Source organism: Pongo abelii, chromosome 21, assembly GCF_028885655.2.
Source record: "Pongo abelii isolate AG06213 chromosome 21, NHGRI_mPonAbe1-v2.0_pri, whole genome shotgun sequence".
Lineage (NCBI taxonomy): Eukaryota > Metazoa > Chordata > Mammalia > Primates > Hominidae > Pongo > Pongo abelii.
The window spans coordinates 8,293,398-8,318,138 of NC_072006.2; positions in this window are offsets into that span (position 1 = coordinate 8,293,398).

Below are 24,741 nucleotides of genomic sequence, written 5' to 3' on the forward strand. Positions count from 1 at the left end.
GATCTGCCTACCTCGGCCTCCTAAAGTGCTGGGATTACAGGCATGAGCCACCGTGCCCAGCCTCACTCTTGTTTCATCTACGCTCCTGGGTTTCCTAGTTCCTAATGGCCTGATGGCACCTCCACCCACTTTCCCCAGAACTAACTTGATAACCTGTTCTGTTCAGGGTTTTCCAGAATCTGCCATGCCAGCCATTTTGTTGGACTCATCACCAGGAAACACACTCCAATTACCTGCTGAATCCTACTAGCCCAGGTTCTACCTTTTAGACCATGACATTTGAACCTTGGGATGGGGCAAGAACCAGATCCTCTGTCTGAGCTGGATGAACAGAAAGAATGTATGTTGGTAGCATACTGAAATAGCCATTGGGTCCCCTGGAATGAGGTCATCACAATCCAAGACAGAAGATACGGTGCAGCACCTGTGTGCACAGGCATTGCTTGAAATTCTGTGACTGAGCTTTGAACTGCTGAATCATTGCTGAAATACCAGAGAGGGCACTGTATAGTTAGCAAGGTGCATGGATGAAACTTAGATGGAAAAGAAGATATGTAGTTTTTTTTTCAAAATTGACTGCTTTTTGCACAGATTCATTCAAGTTTTCAATTTTGTCATAGCTTCTCTACTTGTAAATAGATACATGCTCACATTATTTTTATTTATTTTCTTACTAATGTTTAATTATTTTAAATTAATTTATAATTTGTCCACAGACAATTCACTTTCTCCGTTGAGTTTTATTTTTTTTCAGACAGGGTCTCACTCTGTTGTCCAGGCTGGAATGCAGTGGCACAGTCATAGCTCACTGCAACCTCAAACTGCTGGCCTCAAGAGATCCTCCTGCCTCAGACTCCTGAGCAGCAAGGTAGCAAGGTATGTACTACTATGCCTGGTTAATTCTTTGTATTTTTTTGTAGAGACAGGGTCTTTTTATATTTGTCTCGAACTTCTGGCTTCAAGCAATTGTCCCACCTTGGCCTCCCAAAGAGCTGGGATTACAGGAATGAATAGTTATATTTATGCATTTATTATTATTATTGAGATGGAGTCTCACTCTGTCACCAGGCTGGAATGCAGTGGCGCGATCTCAGCCCACTGCAACCTCCATCTCCCGGATTTGAGTGATTCTTCTGCCTCAGCCTCCCGAGTAGCTGGGATTACAGGCATCTGCCACCACACCCAACTAATTTTGTATCCTTAGTAAAGACAGGATTTTGTCGTGTTGGCCAGGCTGGTCTTGAACTCTTGACCTCAGGTGATCCACCAGCCTCAGCCTCCCAAAGTGCTGGGATTACAGGCATGAGCCACCACGCCCGGCTAAGGAGTTATTTTTATAAAGTGTCCTGTCGACTACTTCTTTGGTTTGGTTTTCGGGAAGTAGATATTTGTTGATTTAATATATAAAAATATTCAGAAGAGAGTGGTTAGACTATGATGCTAATATCATGGTTTGAATTCCTGAATCCCACCTAAGTTGAAGAACTATGCTGTGACTTGAATGCCCCCTTCAAGCATCATGTTGAAATTTAATTGCCGGCTGGGTATGGTGGCTCACACCTGTAATCCCAGCACTTTGGGAGGCCGACGTGGGTGGCTCACCTGAGGTCAGGAGTTTGCAATCAGCCTGGCCAACATGGTGAAACCCCATCTCTATTAAAAATATGAAAATTAGCCGGGCATGGTGGTGGGTGCCTGTAATCCCAGCTACTTGGGTGGCTGAGGCAGGAGAATTGCTTGAACCTGGGAGGCGGAGGTTGCAGTGAGCCGAGACTGCACCATTGCACTCCAGCCTGGGCAACAAGAGCAAAACGTTGTCGAAAAAAAGAAAGAAAGAAAGAAAGGAAGGAAGGAAGGAAGGAAGGAAAAGAAAGAGAGAGAAAGAAAGAAAAATTTATTTGCCAATGCAGTGGTATTGGGAGGTGAGGTTTTTGTTTTTGTTTTTGAGACAGAGTCTCGCTCTGTTGCCCAGACTGGAGTGCAATGGCATGATCTCAGCTTACTGCAACCTCCACCTCCTGGGTTCAAGCAATTCTCTTGCCTTGGCCTCTAGAGGTGAGCTTTTTAAGAGATAATCGGGTTATGAGGGCTTCACCCTCATGAATGGACTAATGTCATTATTGTGGGAGTGGGTTAGTTTTCATGGGAGTGGGCTCCTGATAAAAGGGTAAATTCAATCTGATTTCTCTCTGTCTCATTCTCACCCTCTCTTGCCCTTCAGCCTTCCACCAAGCATGTGGCCCTCACCAGATGCCATCACCATACCTTCGGACTTTCCAGCCTCCAAAACTGTAAGTCAAATAATCTTCTATTGTGTCTAAATTACCTGGCTTCAGGCATTCTGTTATAGCAACACAAAACAGACTAAGACAACCTATCCCTGAGCTTTTTAGCTACGTGTGCCAATATGTTCTCTTTTGCTTGTGCCAGTTTGAGTTGGATTTTAAATGAAAGAACTTGTACGTGACCTTGGGAAAGTCACTAAATGTTTCTAAACTTGTTTCTCAAGCAGCAAAATGGTAAAACTATAAACCCAGACTACCTCCTATGTAGCAGATACAAACGTCTTCCCTTGAACATTTCTACCACAGTATAGGCTCACCTAAATTTCAGCAACCAACATCCAAATCTCTTTGGCTGAAGAGTTCTTGGCTACACCAGATTCTACTTCACTCTACTGGCAGTCAGACAAGCTCCTGAGTAGCCCTCAAATAATGTTACATCAATAGCCCAGCTTCCTTAGCCCTCAGGTGTGATCACTTCAAAGTGGTTGTTCTGTGCTCTCTGCAAGAACATCCTAGTGGGATTAAGCCCTAGTTGCCTACAGTGGTAACTGCCTATCAACAAACACATCCTTTGTTGCCTTTCTTCTCTTCCCTGACACACTCTCCTACTCCTTTATTGGTGCTTCCTGGAATCTCGTTGTAAACAGACGACTGTCACTCAGATTCCTATCTCAGAGTCTGCTTCTAAGGGAGCAAAACTAAAGAAAGTTACACCTTTCCAAAGCTCGGTAAACACAAATCTCTGTGTGATTTGCCTGTGATCAGGACATGGCTGAGTTGTCACTGGTAGAAGTGGTTTAAACTCAAGTCATCAATGCGCATTTACAAGCATGAAATCTGTGATGGCTAGTCTCATGATGAATTAATATTGTTAAGCTCTTCATTTTATTCCATACACAATTATGTTATTTAAAAAACAACTCTTCAGTGGATTCTGTAGATAGATGAATAAAGCACCTGTAAACATAATCTTGCCTTGAAACAGCTGAAAATATGTGCATCTTTATAGAATCAATTGCATAAACAGCACTGGTATGAATGAAGCTGGAATATATTTCCACACAATGATTGGGAGCTCCACAGAACATGTTGTGATGGTGGAAAAGTATTTTCTGTGGCTTAGAGAGGCTCCTGCACATGGAATGATGAGAAATGAGATGACTCATAAGGAGCCAACTCTCAAGTCTTAAAACCAACTTCATCCAACAACAACTTTGTGTGGCAACCACAGCCCCAAAACAAAGGAAACACCATATGTTCCCAGTGTGGGAAGACTACTGGGCCCCACTGGTCTTATCGGTGACACCTGCACTCCCAGCTGGGGAGAATTACTGGTAGTGTCATCTTCAAAAGCAGAGGACAGCAAACACAGCACAAAGAAGCACCAGAAATGTGGGCTGAAGGGGTTGGTGGGTTGATAAGCTGGCCAGTGTGTTCAGGGAGCTGGACGAGAGCCATCATGTCCTCTGTTTCCCGTGCTGGTGGACACTGCTCTCATCTTGGCAACAACCCATCACTGGTAAGGTGGTTTGAGAACTTCCTCTTTCATCCCATCTTCTCACCCTTCCCCCATTCTGCTGCTCTTCCCCCAAACCACACATTTAGGGTTCACTTGACAAGGCAGTGGCTTGTTATAATTTCTTACTCCATTCATGCTGCTATAACAAAATGCCTGAGACTGGATAATTTATAAAGAACAGAAATTTATTTCTCACAATTCTGGAAGCTGGGAAGTCCAAGATCAAGGCTTGGCATTTGGTCTGGTGAGGATCTTCCTATTGCGTCCTCACATGGCAGAAGGCTGAAGGGCAAGCTAGCCGAGCACTCTGTGAAGCCTCTTCTGTAAGGGCCTTAATACTATTTATGAGGAAGGAACTCCCATTGCCTAATTACCTCTGAAAGCCCCACCTTTAATACCATCACATTGGTAACACCTGAATTTTGGAGGTGACACATTAAGACCATAGCATGATTTATATTTTGCTTGCCCCTCCCTCTCAATTTCCACCATTATTCAAAGAATTAAAGAATACCAGAGGTGCAGCCTCCTCAAAAATAAAATAATAATATGAATATGTATATAAACATACACACATATTAGATAGGTGTCTCTATATAGATATATATATATAGGGAGAGAGAGAGAAAGAAAGAGAAAGAGAGAGAAAAAAAGAAAGAAGAAGAAAGAGACAGAAAGAAGGAAAGAGACACACAGAGAGAAAGAGACAGAGAGAGAGAGAGAGACAGACATAAAGAGAGACGGAGAGAAAGAAAGAGACAGAGAGACAAAGAAAGAAAGGAGAAGAAAGAGACAGAGAGAAAGAAGGAAAGAGACACAGAGAAAGAGATAGAGAGATAGAGATAAAGAAAGAGACAGAGAGAAAGAGAAATGGAGAGAAAGAGAGAGACAGAGAGAGAGACAAAGAAAGAAAGAAAGAGAAAGAGAGAAAGAAAAAGAGACAGAGAAAGGAAGGAAGGAAGGAAGAAAGGAAGGAAGGAGAAGAAAGAAAGAAAAAGAAAGAAAGACAAAGAAAGAAAAGAAAAGAAAGAGACAGAAAGAGAAAGAGAAAGAAAAAAGAGAAGAAAGGAAGGAAGGAAGGAGATGTGGTGAAATTTTAACAGTTGGGGAATATGGATGAAGGGCATATGGAAGTTTTTTAGACCATTCTTGCAACCTTAATGGAAGTCTGAAATGTTATTTCAAAATTAAAAATAAAGAAATAAACTAATTATTAGAACACTGGTATCATTATGTATAATTATGATCACAGTATGATCGTAGTATTTTTTAACTATTAAAACATCTATTTGTGGTTGGGCACGGTGGCTTATGCCTGTAATCTCAGCACTTTTGGATCACTTGAGGTCAATTTAAGGAGTTCGAGACCAGCCTGGCCAACATGGTGAAACCCTGTCTCTACAAAAAATACAAGAAATTAGCTGGGCATGGTGGCACACACCTGTAATCCCAGCTATTTGGGAGGCTGAGGCAGGAGAATCACTTGAACCTGGAAGATGGAATTTGCAGTGAGCCGAGATGGTTCCACCACACTCCAGCCTGGGCAGCAGAGCGAGACTCTGTCTCAAAAAAAAAAAAAAAAAAAAAAAAAGTTTTCCTTTCCTTTTCATTTTTGTCAAGGTGAGATTTACATGAAATTAACCATTTTTAAAGTGAATAATTCAGTGGCATGTAACACTTTCACAGTGTTGTGTAAGCACCATTTCTACCTAATTCCAAAACATTTTCATCATCTCAAAAGGAAAACCCATGCCAAGTGTTCCAGTTATCCCCATCCCCTCCTCACAGCCTTTACACATCTGTTTTCTGTCTCTCTGACTTTGCCTATTCTGGATATTTCATATAAATGGAATCATTCAATATTTGTCCTTTTGTGTCTAACTTATTTCACTTGGCATGTTTTCAAGGTTCATCCATGCTATAGCATGTATCAGTACTTCATTTATTCTTACGGCTGAATAATATTCCTTTTTTTTTTTTTTTTTTTGGAGATAGAGTCCGTTCTATCCCCCAGACTGGAGTGCAGTGGCTCGATCTCAGCTCACTGCAACCTTTGCCTCCCAGGTTCAAGCAACTCTCCTGCCTCAGCCTCCCGAGTAGCTGGGATTACAGGCACCCACCATCACGCCTGGCTAATTTTTATATTTTTAGTAGAGACGGGTTTCACCATGTTGGCCAGGCTGGTCTCAAACCCCTGACCTCAGATGATCCACTCGCCTCAGCCTCTCAGAGTGCTGGGATTACAGGCATAAGCCACTGCACCCGGCCTTTTTTTTTTTTCTTGAGACAGAGTCTTGCTCTGTCACCCAGGCTGGAGTGCAGTGATGGGATCTCAGCTAACTGCAACCTCCGCATCCCGGCTTCAAGTGATTCTCCTGCCTCAGCCTCCCAAGTAGCTGGGATTACAGGCATGTGCTACCACACCCAGCTAATTTTTGTATTTTTAGTAGAGATGGCGTTTTGCCATGTTGGCCAGGCTGGTCTCGAACTCCCGACCTCAGTTGATCCATCTGCCTTGGCCTCCCAAAGTGCTGGGATTATAAGCATGAGCCATCGCACCTGGCCCAGATAATATTCCATTTTATGGATATACCACAATTCATTTATCCATTCATCTGTTGATGTATCTGTGACTGTTTCCACCTCCTAGCTATTGTGAATAGTGCTGCCGTAAACATAGAACACATGAAAACTTGATGTTTGTTAGTGTCTATTTATGACTTAAAATATAAGTCCCCTCTGAAAATCTATGAATAATATGAAACTTAGACTTCTCAGATGTGTAAGTTCCTTTTTGTACTTAAGCTAGTTTAGATTGGGTTTCTGTCAACTTGAAAGAATCCTGACTACCACAAAATTTTTAAATACCTCTCAAAATGCAGTCTTTTGGATCTACGGAAAAAGTTTGCTCATTAACAATAACTTTTTGAAACAAGACCAAGTAAAATTTTCTGAAGTTCAAAGCTCTCCTGTCCCCAAGGAAACTTGAAATGAATAAGAATCTGAAACATTTTTGAAATAGAAGAATGAGCTCAGCTAAGCACAGAACATTCCTGAACAGTGTCTGCCACTGCAACAGGATAATCATAATACAGGGTCTTGAACCAGAAGTGTTTTTGTGTGTGCCAGATTTAAAGAAATTCACAGTGCTTTAACTGTGAAAGAATTCTAATTTTAAAAACCAAACCTTTCCTAAATCAACGGGTAATCATTTTTTGCAACCCATCTGAACAGAAGTCCCAAAACACAAACACTGTTCTTTACTTCTTTCACCGTCTGCTTCCTGCCATCCATCTTTCATCTCTTGTGGTCATAGGAATTTTAGCATTTTCTTTTCGAAAGGCTTCTAGGAATTGCCTTTGGTCTACTTGGTGAAATCTTGCACTGCATACATTTCTTCCAAAGCACATTGTTTCTTCCCATTTTTGTTGAAGAAAAACGAAGTAATGAGAGAATGTATCTGCTGACAACCTAAAAAAAATTCTATCACCTTCAGTTCATTTTGATCTGGGGGTTCTTGACTCACCTCGTTAATCAGGATCCAGTTTAATCTGAGATCTAGCCTGCTTCCCACTATGTAACTGCTGTGGTGGATCGGCAATGGAGTTTGTATTTCCTTCTGCTTCTCAAATCTCTTCACTCTCTTACTTTTCCCTCTAGGATACTGTGGATTGGAGCAATCAAATTCTTGCTTCTAGAAATATGAGATTAGTGCAACACATTCTAATTCAATGTGATGTTCACTTAAATTGAGGTGAATTTAGGAACTTTCAGTCATTTGGGGGAACTATGTTTGGCTATATGGTCAGTGAACATGGTCTTAAAAGTAAAAGGAGAGGGGAAAGGAGAGGAGGGGACAAAGAAGAGAGAGACAGGAAGAGGGGCAGAAGAGAAGGGGAGAGAGAGATGAAGAGAAAAAGAGAGAGAGAGAAATAAGGAGAGAGGGAGAACAGGAAGAGAGAAAGAAAAATATTTTTTGGTTTTTGTCAGGAGTCCCCCACCCCTGGGCCATGGACCGGTACCAGTCCCTGGCCTGTTAGGAACCAGGCCGCACAGCAGGAGGTGAGCAGGGGTGAGTGAGCCTTACCACCTGAGGTCTACCTCTGTCAGATCAGCGGCAGCATTAGCTTCTCATAGGAGCGTGAAACCTACTGTGAACTGTGCGTGCAGGGCGTCTAGGTTGCATGCTCATTATAAGAATCTGATGCCTGATGATCTGAGGTGAAACAGTTTCATCCTGAAACTATGCCCCAAGCCCTATTCAATGAAAGAAATTGTCTTCCATGAAACCAGTTCCTGGTGCCAGAAAGATTGGGGACCACTGGCTTATATGACTAAAGAGACAGAGGAATCTCATTTCAGGTGAAACTTGTCAAGTGGATCAAACATATCACCAAGGACCTGATGTTTTTGCATCTCTTCATTATGCTAAGGTCAAGATGGTTGCCACAAGCCCTCAGAGATATATGCTAGCTTTCTATTATCTAGGAGGAAAGAGATACAGAATTCCCACTGAAGTTCCATGAGTTGCCCTGATTGAACTGATGTAGGTCACATGCCTGTCTCTGCATCAATCACTATGGCCAGTGGTGGTAGGGGATGGGATGGATTATGATGACTGGATGGATCTAGGTCATGTGTTTCATCCCTAGAGTTAGAGCTGGAGTCAGCATCCCCAGATGCACACAGATTCCCAAAAAGAAACTTAGAACTATTGGTAAGAGAAGTGTATGCTGGAAAGAAAATCAACGAATGTCCATCATGTTGATCTTCCAGTTTGGCCAGATGACTCCATATCTTTATAATTCCTCCTTTTAATCTATATTAGTTTGAATTGGCCTCTTGTACTTATAGCCAAAGAGTGTTCACTAAGACCTCACACTAGAATAGTGAAAAGAGAAAAAACAGCAGTGGCCTAAGTTTCAGGGAAGAGGTCGAACACAGTGAAGTTACATCACATGGACACTTAGCTCACATAAGAGGACAATAACAGTGTAAATTACTTGAGTGGCTCTGCCCCCCATCTGAGATGGCAGGTGTGAGTGGCTCTTCCCTTAACCAGCTTGGTTCTGTCTTTCCTCCCATTGTATGAGCATCTTGCCAACTATAACATGATTCTAGTATACATTTCATAAAAGAGGGCCCTACACCAGCTTTAACTGGTACTCAACAAAAGGAACAGAAATGGCTGGAGAAATAACTGGCCAAGCAGTACTTATTAAATATGTTACTCTCCAAAGTGGCATGTTTCTGAAAGATAATTTTCCTAAAGGACTTCCAAGGAATATTTTTCTAAAAGACATTTTGTTTTTCTTTCTTTTTAAAAATATTCCCACAGCAATAGAATATTTTTCTTAAAGAATTTTGAGGGAAGTGTTGCTGATTTATAAGATTAGACTCTACCACACCTAGAAAGATAATTATCATCCACTGAAGCTAAGAAAACTGATCAGTGGAAGAAATGGAATATCACTGTGTCTATGAACATAATCAATCTGAGGGTTTGGCCCCGTATTGGCCAACTATTAAAATTGGTCTCTGCACATCATTAAAACTTAATAAATATTGAAAAATGAATATAGTTGATTCTGGCCAAATGACCATGCTTGATGAGATAACCTGGACCCAGCATGCTTAAATTCTATTTTGGGGCATTTCACAGTGATTTGGTGGACAGAGAGAGGTGGTATTACTTTTAATACCATTTCTGCTATGAATTATTTGTATGATCTGGGGAAAATTACATAATTTCTCCAAGTTTCAAGTTTCCCCACTGGTAAAATGAGAATAAAAATACTTACCCTACTTGTTTTCCAGCGTTATTAAAAATTGGTGGCCTATACTCTCTTAAGCAGCTGCTTGATGTCTTTTAGGGCCGCATGAATGATATACAGAAGGAAAAATATTCAAATGGAAAACAATGTCAGTGCCTCCAGAGATATTCAGTGAACAGTTTATCCCATCTAATGTACCCTTGGTTGTTAAAATATAATCAAGCACAACAGTACAACCCAACAGGAAGCATAGTTTCTCCATGGCACCATAGCAATCCTAATGGAGATGGTATTTCTACTACTGTGTGTTGCCAACTCCCAGCTTATGATCTTTGACCCAAAAAGCTCCAGAGAGGAACAAATTATGAAAAATAGTCTCTGCTGTCCGGAACAAAGCCTAGTGCTAAGTCAAACAAAGAAAGAAACACTGGGAGCCAGCCACCCAGATCTAAGCTTTCCAAGCAGAGGAAGTAATTTAATGGGACCTGCTTCCAGGGAATCTGGATATTGTGATGTACAGTGAAGCAGAAAGAGGTTTATGTTGTTCCAGGCAAAGCTCAGTTCTGAGATTACAGAAACTGTCTTTTTGGTCAAGTCGCTTTATGATTTAAAAATAAAAAAGACTTCTCTTTTCTGCATACACCTAAATCTAAATCCTGCCTTCAGGTAGCCATGTGCCTCTTTCAAGAGTCCAATAAGGCTTGGGAAGCTACTAATAACAACCGTCCTTTGCCCTGTAAAGGCGTTGCTTTCCTCATTTTCTGTCATTCCAAGGGATATATGGATATATGTATATGTGTACCTAGTGACCCAGCAAATCCTGTCTTAGTATGCACCCAGCAGAAATGGTTGTCTATGTCCACCACAGGCACTTCAAAAGTGTTCATAGCAGTACTGTATGAAATTGCTCCAAAGTGGAAACGGGTAGGAATTTAACTCTTCAGCTTTATTTACTATTCTTTTAGCATCTGAATAGGAAAGTAGATTAGTTGGACAGAACCCACTGAAGTTAACTGAAAATTCACTTACATGGAAACTTTTATCTGTTCCTAGAATGACTTACAGAATTTTCTTGTGAAGATGTAGTGTTTTCAATAAATTCACATCTCATGTCATGGGCAAAATTACCAGGAAAGTTGTTAAGAACTAATACCATTTGACTGTCTCTGAAAATATTGAATATGGGCTGGGCACGGTGGCTCATGCCTATAATCCCAGCAGTTTGGGAGGCCAAGGCTCTCCACCGGGCGTGGTGGCTCACACTTTTAATCCCAGCATTTTGGGAGGCAGAGGCAGGCAGATCACGGGGTCAGGAGCTTGAGAACAGCCTGGCCAACACAGCGGAACCCTGTCTCTACTAAAAATACAAAATTAGCTGGGCATGGTGGCGGGCGCCTATAATCCCAGCTACTCCGGAGGCTGAGGCAGGAGAATCACCTGAACCTGGGAGTCAGAGGTTGCGGTGAGCTGAGATTGCGCCACTGCACTCCAGCCTGGGCGACAGAGCTAGACTCCGTCTCAAAAACAAACAAACAAACAAACAAAAACAACAAAAAACAGTGAATCTCTCACTCTCTCTCTCTTTCTCTACACACACACACACGCGCGTGCGCGCGCACACACACCCCCCTTATTGGTTTTGTTTCTCCGGAGAACCCTGACAAACACAAGGGATGTGGGTGATGCACCATGGTATCCACAAAGGTTGATGCTATGCTTTGGATGTCTGTCCCCTCCAAATCTCACGTTGAAACATGTTGAAACATGATACCAAAGTTTAAGGTGGGGCTTGGTGGGAGGTGTTAGGGTCATGGGGGTGGATCCCTCATGAATGGCTTGGTTTGCTGTCCTTGCAGTAATGAATGAGTTCTCACTCTATTAGTTCACCTGAGCTAGTTGTTTGAAGGAGCCCGGCACCTCTGCTTCTCCCTCTTGCCCTGTCTCTCACCATGTGATGGGTGGCTCTTTGCCTTCCACCATGACTGGAAGCTTCTTAAGCCCCTAACCAGATGCAGACGCTGGCACCACACTTCTTGGGTACAGCCTTTGTGTGCGCAGTGACAGCAAAGACCTCAGCTGAGGCATCTCGGAAATTGTCCCAACTTGAAGCAAGGTGGACCGGCGTTTGTACCTCACAACCCCCTGGTAGGGGGAGGATGGCCTGATCTTGGACATGGAAGCTCCCTTCAGCAGGGGGGCAGTGACTGGAGAGAGACTCAGAACCATAAGCCAAATAAACCTCTTTTCTATGTAAATTACCCAGCCTCAGGTGTTCCTTTGTAGCAACACTTATGGACTAACACAGTTATTGAGGTAGGAAGAAAGAACACACACAATGTGTTATCTTCTTGCATAACTTTTAAATATTTAGATGTATGGTGTGTGGGTCTCCACTTGCCCTCTTGCCCCATCCAGAGGTACTGGAACCAGCTCACAGTGGCTCTCCAGAGCTGATTGTATCCATTTCTTCTCAATTCCCAGTTTGGTGACATCAGGTTGGTAGCTCGGATCTGCATGCTGTGGGTATTTACACCAAATAAATCAGCAAACACTACAAATTAAGGCTATTTTTCCCCCAGGGAGCTGGCTGCTAAATGTTTACCTACACAGTCTGCCTGGGTTCCATAAATGGTAGCAGCAAGCCTGCCCCACACACCAGCAATTCCACGAGGAAGTCCCTGTTCCATGGCGCCATCTCTCCTGAGCTCCCACGACTCCATTTCCTCCCCCACAACGCTTTAGCTATAGGGAGGTGACAGCTCCCCACTGCCACTTCTCTTTGAGTCTGTTCCCCACTCCTCCTTGTTCAATTGGTAAGCAGTCCCTCCGCTACAGCCTCTTTCTTTGAACTGTCTGAGATGAATTCTGTTTCCTGCTGGGCCTTGACTGGTAAGAAAGGCAGATCTGTTCCTTATTCTGTGCTTCAGCCTACAATTCAATGGCCATCCCCTCCCCTCTTCCAGCTTTTAGCTTCAGGATCAGCAGCCGACAGGTCGTTTGATTTTTCACCTTCCCTCCTTTCTACCCTGTCCATTTGTCCCTCCTTGCCAAACATGCAGAAGAAGAGGCCTACAGTCTCTGCTGTGGCTTCAGTCCTGCTACAAATTTCTTTCTTTTTTTTTTTTTTTTTTTAAGAGATGGAGTTTTCCTATTTGTTGCCCAGGATGGAGTGCAGTGGCATGATCTCAGCTCACAGCAACCTCCGCTTCCTGGGTTCAAGCAATTCTCCTGCCTCAGCCTCCCGAGTAGCTGGGATTACAGGCATGCGCCACCATGCCCGGCTAATTTTATATTTTTAGTAGAGACAGGGTTTCACCATGTTGGTCAGGCTGGTCTTGAATTCCTGACCTCAGATGATCCACCCGCCTCGGCCTCCCAAAGTGGTAGGAATACAGGCATCAGCCACTGCGCCCAGCCAGTCCTGCCATAAACTTTCAGTCACACTCCAGAAAGACATCACCACAGCCCATTGTTTTGTTCTTCTGTTACCCTGGATACTTAATATATGTGGCAGTGTTGCTTATTGAGGTTATTTTTGGAAGCCCCAAATATATAAAAGAGAGAGGAAAGGCAACTGTCACAATTAACTGGAAAAAAATACATTTAATTTGAGAAATCGAGAGTTACTGCAATCACGTGGGGTGGGGTTGTGGGGCTCTGCTTATCTCATCTCTTTCGATTATTTTGCAGATCTGAACCTCTTGTGGTTTCAACATGCAATCTTATATCCCTGCATGTCTGACTTACGCTTTCAGTAATCACTCTGAATAATGAGCCTGGACTTAGAACAAGGACAGGGATTGCTGCAGGCCCTGGCACACCATGCAGACCATTGACCTGCCTTCTTGCCACACAATAGCTCTGGAGTTCGGTATTTTTTTCAAGTTTCCTCATCTTTCCCAAGTCCCTGTAGTCACACTGCCTCCCTGAGTTGGCAGAGACACAGCGTAGCTTTGGTGAGGTTAATCAAGAACAAAAAAGAACATCTCTGTCTTCTTTTTCATTTGGTTTTGCTAACCACCAACGCTTTTTTTGCTTCTCAGAAAAAAAGAAAAGAAAAGAAAAGAAAGCTGTGGCTATCAGGTTGGTCTGCTTAATCCCTCTGCCTTGCCTTCTCTTTCTGCTGGAAAAGGACCTGATCTTCCCTTCCCACACCTAGTCAGTGAACGGTAGGGACCAAGGAAGTTGGGTAGTTGGAACCACCTGACCCAAGCTAGACCAATCACAATTTCTGTCCCATATGCCACTTGAGTTGAGTTGCCAAATCAGTTGTTTCTGAGACATCTAGGAGTGGCATCGTTGGGGGAAGGTTTTCAAGGTACTTCTGACTGAGATTCCTCGGGCACTGGGGTCCTGTCATTTGGCAGATTGTTTAGCGTTTCATCTGAATGCACGAGCTGTGCATCATTCCGCCAATGAATCTCTTATTTACTTGCAAGCCATGAAATGAGGCCTGGAAATGAGACCCAGCTTTGCCCAAAGGTGAGATGGAGAGAGTCAGCATATTCTGAAGATAGGATAAAACGAGGAGAGCCTCTCTCTCTCTCTCAAGGCAGTCAAAGTGGCAAGACAGAAGGTCTCAGAACAGCCAGTCACAGCAAGTCTTTGCAAGCCCTTCCAGGCACAGCAATCTGTCTTCTGAGCCTCCAAATCTCACCAGCCAGATTATGGACACCAAGGAGCTAGCGAACTCTACCTGTGACACGCTTCCAAAATACTCAACTCTATGTATGGTGGAGGCCTTGGCCATTATGTAGTCTGTATTGCTAGCTCCTAGATCTAAAATGTAAATGGAGTTTCCCTTTTTCTTATTCTGCACCATTCAACAATACTAACTTAGGACCTTAAATGAGTTTGGTCAACATTTTTACATTTGAATTCACATAAAATTATCTTCAAAGGAATAACCTTGCGCCCTCCCAGTCAACGGTAACTCCAATAAAAAACTTGCCAACCTTCCGTCAAAATGAAATGAGTTGTTGGGGAAGGGAAGGCATTGAGAATATTTTCTGAAGTGTAATAGTAATAATAAGGTTAAATATTTCATTCAATCCTTAAAACTGCTCTAGGACATAGGTACTGTTAGTATCACCATATTAAAGTTGGAAAATCAGGTCTAAAAGAGCTAAATCACTGGTTCCAAATCACTTATTACTAGTGAATGGCAGAGCTGGGATTCAAAATCAGGTTGACTGACTCCAAATTCTATACAGTTAGCCATTATGCTAGTTCCTACACGCCAGTCACTGTGGGGACCCCATTATTTGTCTTGCATCTTAAAGTGTACTGCTAGCAGGGTCAAAGTCATGTTTTTCAAACCTTTGGATTCTGTACTGCAATGGCTTGGCACTGGGGAACATATCCCAATATCTGCCTACCATAGTATAATATAACCCTTCTCTGAGTCACAAGCAAAGTCATCTCAAAAGGAGGGTAAATCTGATGCGATAGTGGCAGATATCTCACAAGTGGATCATCATAAAAAGTTCATATAAGCAATCATAACAAATAATACATCATTTTTAACATTGAGTTCTCAGAGAAGAGAACTTCTTCCTTGTAGATATGCATAAAAGGCCAGCATGAGGAAACTGAGCCCAGATGGAGAATGAGGTGTCTGTATCAGATAGAATGGGCTAGGTTATGCTGCAGAAACAAATGACTTCCAGTGTCAATGGCTTAAAACAAGGTTTATCTTTTTACTTATGCTATGTGAACAATGTCAGTTGGGTGTTCATTGGTTACCTTGGGTGTGACCTTGGAAAAGAGGGAGAGAATGTAGTGAGGAAGAGAATGGAGTGAATTCTATATTGGTTCTTAGCATTTCTATGTGGAAGTGATATACTTTCTTCTGCCTGCACTTATTTCATTGATCAAAGAAAGCACATGGCCACATGTAACTTTCAATGCATGGGAACATGTGCCCAAAAGATGCAGGAGCTGAAACAGAGCGACCAAGACTAATGACTGCCTTGCTGGCTTGTCAAAGAGACTTGATTGTGATGAAGGTACTCAAATACCCACTTCCTTTCCCTCGTGTGCCTTCCCTCTGAGAGTGAAGAAAACATACTGAAATGCCAAAGACTGCCTGAAAAACTTCCACACTGATGATAAATTGAGGGAAAGGGACACTTCAGAACCTATTTGGATCTTTCCATCTTGAAAGGGAAATTTCTTGTGTAGTTTTAAGTGGTCACACTTGATTATATCAGACAATTTAAAAATATTTCATTGATGATGAAACATGGCAAGTGAAGATTATGATTTCTTGAAGTTTCCCTTCAAAGCCGAGAGGAGAAAAGTCCCCGCTAGGTAGCATCATCCAACACTCCCAGGGAGATGAGAAGGGAACACTCAGAGAAAATGTAAGGGGGTGGGTGTGACAGAGGAAAGCATAACCTATGGATGCCCAAGTGCTATGAATTAAGGAAGAAACCTTTATGGCTTTCCCATTTCTGTAATGTCCTAAAATGTTCCATTGTCAATGTTAACAGTCAAGGTTAGTTCTTGTCCAGGGCAGAGAATATGATAAAATGTCATCGGCAATCATTGGAATGGGATTTTCACCAGATGAGCAGAGGCAATCAGTGTGACCACAGCCTGGAGTTCCGTATTGGGCACTTCTTTCTAGCTGGTTTTGGATTCTCATTGCACTTCATGTATCTAATCTCCCACCCTCCCACACTTCCCCAAAAAGGAAAAGAGAGAATTAATAAAATTAATAAATACCGATCAGTTACCAAAAAAAAAAAAAATCCGGTAGTATAAAACTAGTGAACCATGATATAGTTTCTTGTTAGTGCAGCAGACATCTATTGGAGCATTTTTCCCAATCTCTCTGTTTTAGAAACTATTCGGAGAACTGCTTCCTGATTCCCACTGATCACAGCTAATGGGGTGAGCAGCAGATATAAGCTGGGCCTAAAATTTGCCCAATCACATTGTCTCTCCGCAAATTTAGGGCTTAGAATATTTAAAAAATAATTTTAATGTTTTAAAATTTTGAAAAAAATCTCAAACTTTCAGAAGTTTCAAGACAGTACAAATATATTTGATCATTTTTTCTTTTCTCCTTATTTTTCCTTTTTCTTCTTTATTTCTTTCTTTTTTTTTTTTTTTTTCTTTTTTTGAGACAAGGTCTTGCTCTGTTGCCCAGACTGGAGTACTGTATAGTGGTGTGATCATGGGTCACTGCAGCCTCCATCTCCTGGGCTCAAGCCATCCTCCGACCTCAGCCTAGTAGTTGGAACTACAGGGGCAAGCAACCATGCCCAACTAAAAAAAAAATTTATTGTAGAAACAGGGTCTGACTATGTTGCCCAGGCTGGTCTCAAACTCCTGGGCTCAAGCGGTCCTCCTATCTCAGCCTCCCAAAATGCACCCAGCCAAATATATCTATTTATTTCTAAACCATATGAGAGTAAGCTACCAACACGATGACCCAACACTCTTGGGGAGGTTAGTGTTTTTTATTTCCTTCAGAAAAAGACATTCTCCTATACAATCAAAATGCAGTCTGCAAAATCAGGAAATTAATATGAATACATCATTACCAGTTAATCCTCAGGCCCCATTTAAATTCTACCACTGTCCCAATAATATCCTTTATAGTAAAAGAGTCCAGTTCACAATCATTCATTACATGTCTCTTCATTAGGGCTTAGACAACTTAAAGAATTTTGAAAGTTAGTGTTACACGGTAAAACAAAGGCATATAAACAGATATTCAGGGAAAAGCAAGTCTTCCCTCCCATATGACGCCCAGAGGCAATGCCTCTTACCAGTGTCTCATGCATGCTTCTAGACCATTGACCATCTACCATACACAAGCACAGTTGTGTACATTATTGAAGAGGGATGTCCAAGCCTCTCTTAGTTCAGGGAAAAATAAAATCAGATCTAGGAGTTCTTCCTTTAAGAATGTTGAATATTTATTAAGAACTTTATTGTTTGCCATTAAGACAAAGGTTAAAGAGTTTCCAAGTGAATATATTCATCCAAATTTGTAATACAAAAGTCACTATTCACTTAGAGAAGATAAAAATTCTTCTATTGTCATACATTTGACATTTTACTTCTCTCTTTATAGACATTAAGGATCCTTTGTCATTTAGTTGTTTCAAATGCTTGGAACATCTTCCAGATTATTACCTAAGTTATAAAATAGTAGTGTGAAAGTTGTTTTTAAAATTGTTTTAGTTGATATATAATATTCACAAGTAAACTTACTAAGCAATTCTTAATGTTGCATTACGTATAGTAATGTAAGTTTATTTATATAATAATATGTTTTTATCTTAATGACATCAATGTGAAAAATTCAAACTTTATTCCTGAATCTTAAATATAAGGCACAAACTCTTTATTTATTTATTTATTTATTTATTTATTTATTTATTTTTGAGACAAGGTCTTGCTGTCACCCAGGCTGGAGTGCAGTGATGCAAACATGGCTCACTGCAGCCTTGACCTCCTGGGCTCAAGTGATTCTCCCACTTCAGCCTTTCAAGTAGCTGGGACCACAGGTGTGCACCACCATGCCCAGCTAATTGTTAATTTTGTAGAGATGGGGTCTTGCCATGTTGCCCAAGGTGGTCTCAACTCTTGGGCTCAAGCAATCCTCCTGTCTCAGCCTCCCAAAGTGCTGGGATTACAGACAAAAGCCACCACATCCAGCTATTTCCTTAATAACATAGAAAATGGACCTATAACTTAAAATGTGAAATTCCGATGTGGTCATCTTATTCCACTTGCCCAATGGGCTAAGGAGAGAGACGCATTGGCAGCAATATTAGCAAATATGTATACGAATACAGGAAACAGAGATGAGGGGAGGAGCGTTTCTGAGGACATTCTAGTTTCGGCTCCCAGTCCCTTCCTGAGCACTGATTGCTTTCTTGCCTTTGGATTCTATGCTACAAGACTCTACAGTATCCTTCTAATAAATACCCATGCTCATGTCTTTTTAAATTTTGCTTAAGCTAGTTTGAGTTGGCTTCTGTTATGTGCAACATTCCTAAGAATATGATTAGGGAAGTGGAGGGTCACTTGAGCCCAAAGAAATCTGAAGAAACACAATTCCTATATGGTTTTGTTGTTTTTCTTTTTTTGAGATGGAGTCTCACTCTGTTGCCCAGGCCGGAGTGCAGTGGCATGATCTTGGCTCACGGCAACCTCCATCTCCCAGGTTCAAGCGATTCTCCTGCCTCATCCCCCCCGAGTAGCTGGGATTACAGGCATGTGCCACCACCATGCCTGGCTAATCTTTGTATTTTTAGTAGAGACAGGGTTTCACCATGTTGGCCAGGCTGGTCTGGAACTCCTGACCTCAGGTGATCTGCCCTCCTTGGCCTCCCAAAGTGCTGGGATTACAGGCATGAGCCACCGTGCCTGGCCCCAAATGGTTTCTGATGCTCCGTGAGCTCTCCAGAACTGAAAGATTATGACAGACCTACAAGTCTAAATTATGGATCCAAATGGAGGAAAATATGTAAATCAAGTAATTGTTTTCAGAGTTTTTGTTTAGTTGAAAAATGAGCTGTTGTCAGAGTTAACCTGTTCCATCTTTTAGAGTTGTTCCACTTCTAACTAAATGTCTTTCCTAACTCTTAGTTTAAGTTTAATAATTTTTCAAAAAAAATTAAAAAATTTAATCCATTTTATTGACCATTTCCTGTCCTGCTCATCAGATGAACTTTTTGAAGTATGATTGAGTACACTATTTCTTACTAATTCAAGAGAAAAGACACTGCTAATTAATTTCAGATTTTAGTAAAAAGACATTTCAAAAACGTAACACTGCCACATTGGGGATAAAATTTCAACATGAGTTTTGGTGGGGACAAATCAAACCATAGCACTGCTCAAGACAAAAAGCATATGTAGTGATGAAGGATAATGACTCAATTTTAATTTTTAAAAATTCATGAAAACAGCTCATAACCCCAAGGCAGGAATTTCTCACAACTTGCCCCAACACAATATAATTTGTTAGTCTATTTGCTTTGGCACTGTCAGATAGCATGGAGTTTTCATCTCCACATTTTGGCCAAATTTGGGTAATGTAGAACCCACACTTACGGTTGGGCACAGACTCTCACTCACACATTTTCATTTTCCTCTGCCTGATTCTGGTTTGCTCTTGGCAACTACTCCTTCATAAACTCTTAGAGGAAGGTGATCATGTGAACCCAGAGATGCTGAAAATAGTTTGTAACTCTTGTGCCAGTAGTGCTTATAGAACAAAGGGTCCCAATTGCCTTCTAAGGGGGTTTGTCTCACTTCTCTTGACTCATGTCCACATCCAGAAAGCTGGGAACCTTACAGTATTGAGCATTCTATTCCAAGAATGTCAAGTTGCAAGCACTCCGACTACAGTGCAATATAAAGAGTTTCTTTAAGAATATGGAGAAATGATCTGCAATGGTCTCAAAATAAGGCAAGATAACCCACAAAGACGATAGCCAAAGGCCACCATATTTGTCTTAATATTAGGTAGGATATAGGTAGAACAGCAAGTAACAGAGACCTGAGAAAACAAGGGCTTAAACAAGATAGGATTTAATTTTTCTATCACATAGAACTTTTGGAAAAGTCCATGGATGAAATGGTGGGCATGCTCTACAAAATCCTCTGTAATCTTGGCTTCTTCTAGCTTACCATCCATTGTTCCTAGTTAATAGAGTGTGGCTTTTGTCTTCAGGACCTAAGATGGCTGCTAAAACTCTAGCTTTTACATTTGCTTTCCAGGCAGTAGAGTAAAAGGACGGAAGAAGGCAAGAGGCAAAATTAACTAGTCTGATGACTTCAAAGAAAGATCCCTAGAAGCTGTCATTTGCCTCTACACCAGGATACAAAGAAGAATGAGTAAAATAATCTTTATTATGGAAAGCCCTAAACTCAACTAACAGGTTCTACTACTGTGGAAGACAGAGAGAACAAATATTTGGGAACAACCATTGTTCTCACTTACTATCACTTCAAGTTCCTTGGAGAGCGTGCATAACCTTTCTGGTGGTCTGACCTGCTCAGTGATCCTATGTACTATGGCCCAGCTGCTGGTAGAGAGCTTTCTCTGCTGATCCAGGGTGTTCTGTTTGCAAAGAATAAAGATTTACTCAGGTAATCTCAAATAATAGGACATTTACTACAATGTAATACACTTTATAAAGGTGGGGGGTAGACGTTCATCAAATGGCCAATGAAGCAGATCTCATTTTTCCAATATGACTACAAAACATTTCCAGAAATCCATTTCAGAACTTTGCCACTCCCCCATTAAGGGGTGTATTTCCTCACCTGAGAAGATTTTTTTGATTGCTGTGACTGATAAAGTATGAATGGCAGAAGTGCTACTCTGTGTCTACTGAGGCAAGGTCATAAAAAGTAATAGTTTCAGCCGGGTGCAGTGGCTCACCCCTGTAATCCCAGCACTTTGGGAGGCCGAGGCAGGCAGATCACCTGAGGTCAGGAGTTCGAGACCAGCCTGGCCAACATGGTGAAACTCTGTATCTACTAAAAATACAAAAATTAGCCAGGCTATGGTGGTGGGTGCCTGTAATCCCAGCTACTCGGCAGGTTGAGGCACAAGAATTGCTTGAACTCAGGAGGTGGAGGTTGCAGTGAGCAGAGGTCATGCCATTGCACTGTAGCCTGGACAACAAGAGTGAAACTCCATCTAAAAAAAAAAAAGTAATAGTTTTCATCACCTTTGGAACTAAGCCACTATGCTCCCAGCTGACAGCCAGCACTAATTTGTAACACATGTGAAGGAGCCATCTTGGAAGCAAATCCTCCAGCCTTCAGGATAGCCACCTCAGCTGACGCCATGTGGGGAACAGGTGAGCCTTCCCCTGTAGCCCTTTGCAAATCAAAGATTCTTGAGAAAATATATTTTTGTGGTTGTTTTAAGCTGTGAAGTTTTGGGGCTATAAAAATGAATAACAAGAATAGTCAGAACTCAAGGAAACATCCATGGATCAGGAAGCACAATACAGCTGGGCCTTAATGTGTGCTGGAATATACATTGAGGAACAGGAGGGCCTTTCAGGATCTAATATGGGTCAGGTGACCAGGTTATCTTTGCACACTTGGATATCAGTCAAGATCCAATTAGTAGACAGAAACAGTAACTTGAACAAGGTAAGTTTAAATAAATTTAAACTACTGGGGTGCCACACTGGCAGGACTTGCTGGGAATCTGGCTTCTGGAGAGCAGGAGAGAAACCTTCCGCAGGAGTTGGACACAGAAAACCAATAGAGAAAAATGAATAAAACCAAAAGCTGGTTCTCTAAAAAGATCAAGAAAATTAATAAACCTCTATTTAGAATGACAAAAAACAAATGACAAAGACAAAAATTATCATATATTATAAATTAAAAAAGAGATATCACCAGATCCTTCAGACATTAAAATGATAATTAGGAAATACTACCAAAACACCCATTAGGTCGAAGTGAGGAGCGCCTCTGCCTGGCCGCCCACCGTCTGGGAAGTGAAAAGCGCCTCTGCCTGGCCGCTGTGCAACCCTCCAAGTGTGAAGTGACAGCCATGTGTGTGCGATCTTTCTCCCCTCCCCAAGGTTGCATTTTCGACATTAAAGTTTAGTTTTTAATAATTAAAAAAAACCCGTTATGCGTATAAATTCAACAACTTGAATGACATGCACTAATTCCTTGGCATACACAAACTATCAAAATTCACTCAAGAAGAATAGATAACCTGAATAGTCCTATATAACTAAATAAATTGAATTTTTAGTTGAAAACTTTCCTATGAGAAAAACTGGTTTCATTTAAAGATGCTTTTAGTCAGGTGCGGTGGCTCATGCCTGTAATTTCAGCACTTTGGGAGGCCAAGGCAGGCAGATCACTTGAGGCCTGCCTGAATACTGTTTCAAAAATCCATAACATTATATTATCAAATTCAAATAATAATATATTAAAAAGACAATACATCACAACAAATGAAGTTTATCCCAGGAATACAAAGCTGACTAAAGATTTCAAAATCAATAAATATAATTCACCATATTAACAGGCTAAAGAAGAAAAACCACACATGAAAACAACAGATGCTGAAAAAGCATTTGAAAAAAATGCAACATTTTTTCATGATTGAAAATTTGCAGAAAAGTAGGCAAAGAAAGAAACTTTCTTTACCTGATTAAGAGCATCTCCAGGTAATATTATACTTACTGGTGAAAAACTGAATGAATGCTTCCTTCCTATAATGGGGAGCAAGATCGCTTCTCAGCCTTTTGGCTAAAATCAAGTGAAGATGGGGAGCAAGATATTATCTGCTCTCACCACCTCTATTCAGCATTATACTGGAAGTTCTAGCAGTTGTACTAAGGCACGAAAAATATATAAAAGGTATGGAAATACAGAAGGATGAAATTAAAATGTCTCTCTTCATAGATGACATGGTTATCTTTGGAGAAGAATCTTTAAAAATCTACAGTCATCTCCTAGAATTAATAAATGAGTTTAGCAAGCTTATGGGATACAAGGTCAATATACCAAAATTAATTGTTTTTCTATATTCTAACAATAAACAATTAGAAACTGAAATTTAAAAGTATCACTTACTATAGTAGAGAAAATATTGCAACACTTAGGTACAAATTTTAAAAAATATCTGCAGTATACGAAAAACCAGAATATGCTGGTGAAAGAAACCAAAGACTATAGAAGATATATACCATGTTCATGGTTTGGAAAGATTCAGTATTATTGAGATGTCAATTCTCCACAAGTTGATTTATAGATTCAATGCCCTTCTGAAACAAAATCTCAGCAGGCTTTTTTGTAGGTATGAAGAAGCTGATTTTTAAATGTCTTTATATGGAAAGGCAAAGAAACTAGAACAGCCAACACAATTTTGAGAAAGAACAAAGTTGAAAGACTTACTATAAAACTACAGTAGTGAAGATAGTGTGGTGTTGGAAAGAGGATAGACAAATAGATGAATAAAACAGACTGGAGAATCTGGAAACAGACCCAAACCAAAAAAAGACCAATTTATTTTTATTTTTTATTTTTAGTAACAGGGTCTCACTCTGTCACCCAGGATGGAGTGCAATGGTGTGATAGCTTACCTCAAACTCATGGGCTCAAGCAATCTCCCTGCTAAGCTTCCTGAGTAGCCCACCACAACCGGCTAATTTCTTAACTATTTTAAGAGAATACACTAGGTATTGATGAAATGTATCTCAAAATAATAAGAGCTATTTATGACAAATCCACAGCCAATATCATACTGAATGGGCAAAAGCTGGAAGCATTCCCTTTGAAAACAGGCACAGGACAAGGATGCCCTCTCTCAGCACTCCTATTCAACATAGTGTTGGAAGTTCTGGCCAGGGCAATCAGGCAAGGGAAAAAAATAAAGGGTATTCAATTAGGAAAAGAGGAAGTCAAATTGTCTCTGTTTGATGATGACATGATTGTATATTTAGAAAACCCCATTGTCTCAGCCCAAAATCCCCTTAAGCCAATAAGCAACTTCAGCAAAGTCTCAGGATACAAAATCAATGTGCAAAAATCATAAGCATTCCTATACACCAATAACAGACAAACAGAGAGGCAAATCATGAGTGAACTCCCATTCACAATTGCTTCAGAGAGAATAAAATACCTAGGAATCCAACTTACAAGGGATGTGAAGGACATCTTCAAGGAGAACTACAAACCACTTCTCAACGAAATAAAAGAGGACACAAACAAATGGAAGAACATTCCATGCTCATGGATAGGAAGAATCAATATCATGAAAATGGCTATACTACCCAAGGTAATTTATAGATTCAATGCCATCCCCATCAAGCTACCAATGACTTTCTTCACAGAATTGGAAAAAACTACTTTAAAGCTCATATGGAACCAAAAAAGAGCCCGCATTGCCAAGACAATCCTAAGCAAAAAGAACAAAGCTGGAGGCATCATGCTACCTGACTTCAAACTATACTACAAGGCTACAGTAACCAAAACAGCATAGTACTGGTACCAAAACAGATATATGGACCAATAGAACAAAACAGAGGCCTCGGAAATAACACCACACATCTACAACCATCTGATCTTTGACAAACCTGACAAAAACAAGCAATGGGGAAATGATTCCCTATTTAATAAATGGTATTGGGAAAACTGGCTAGCCATA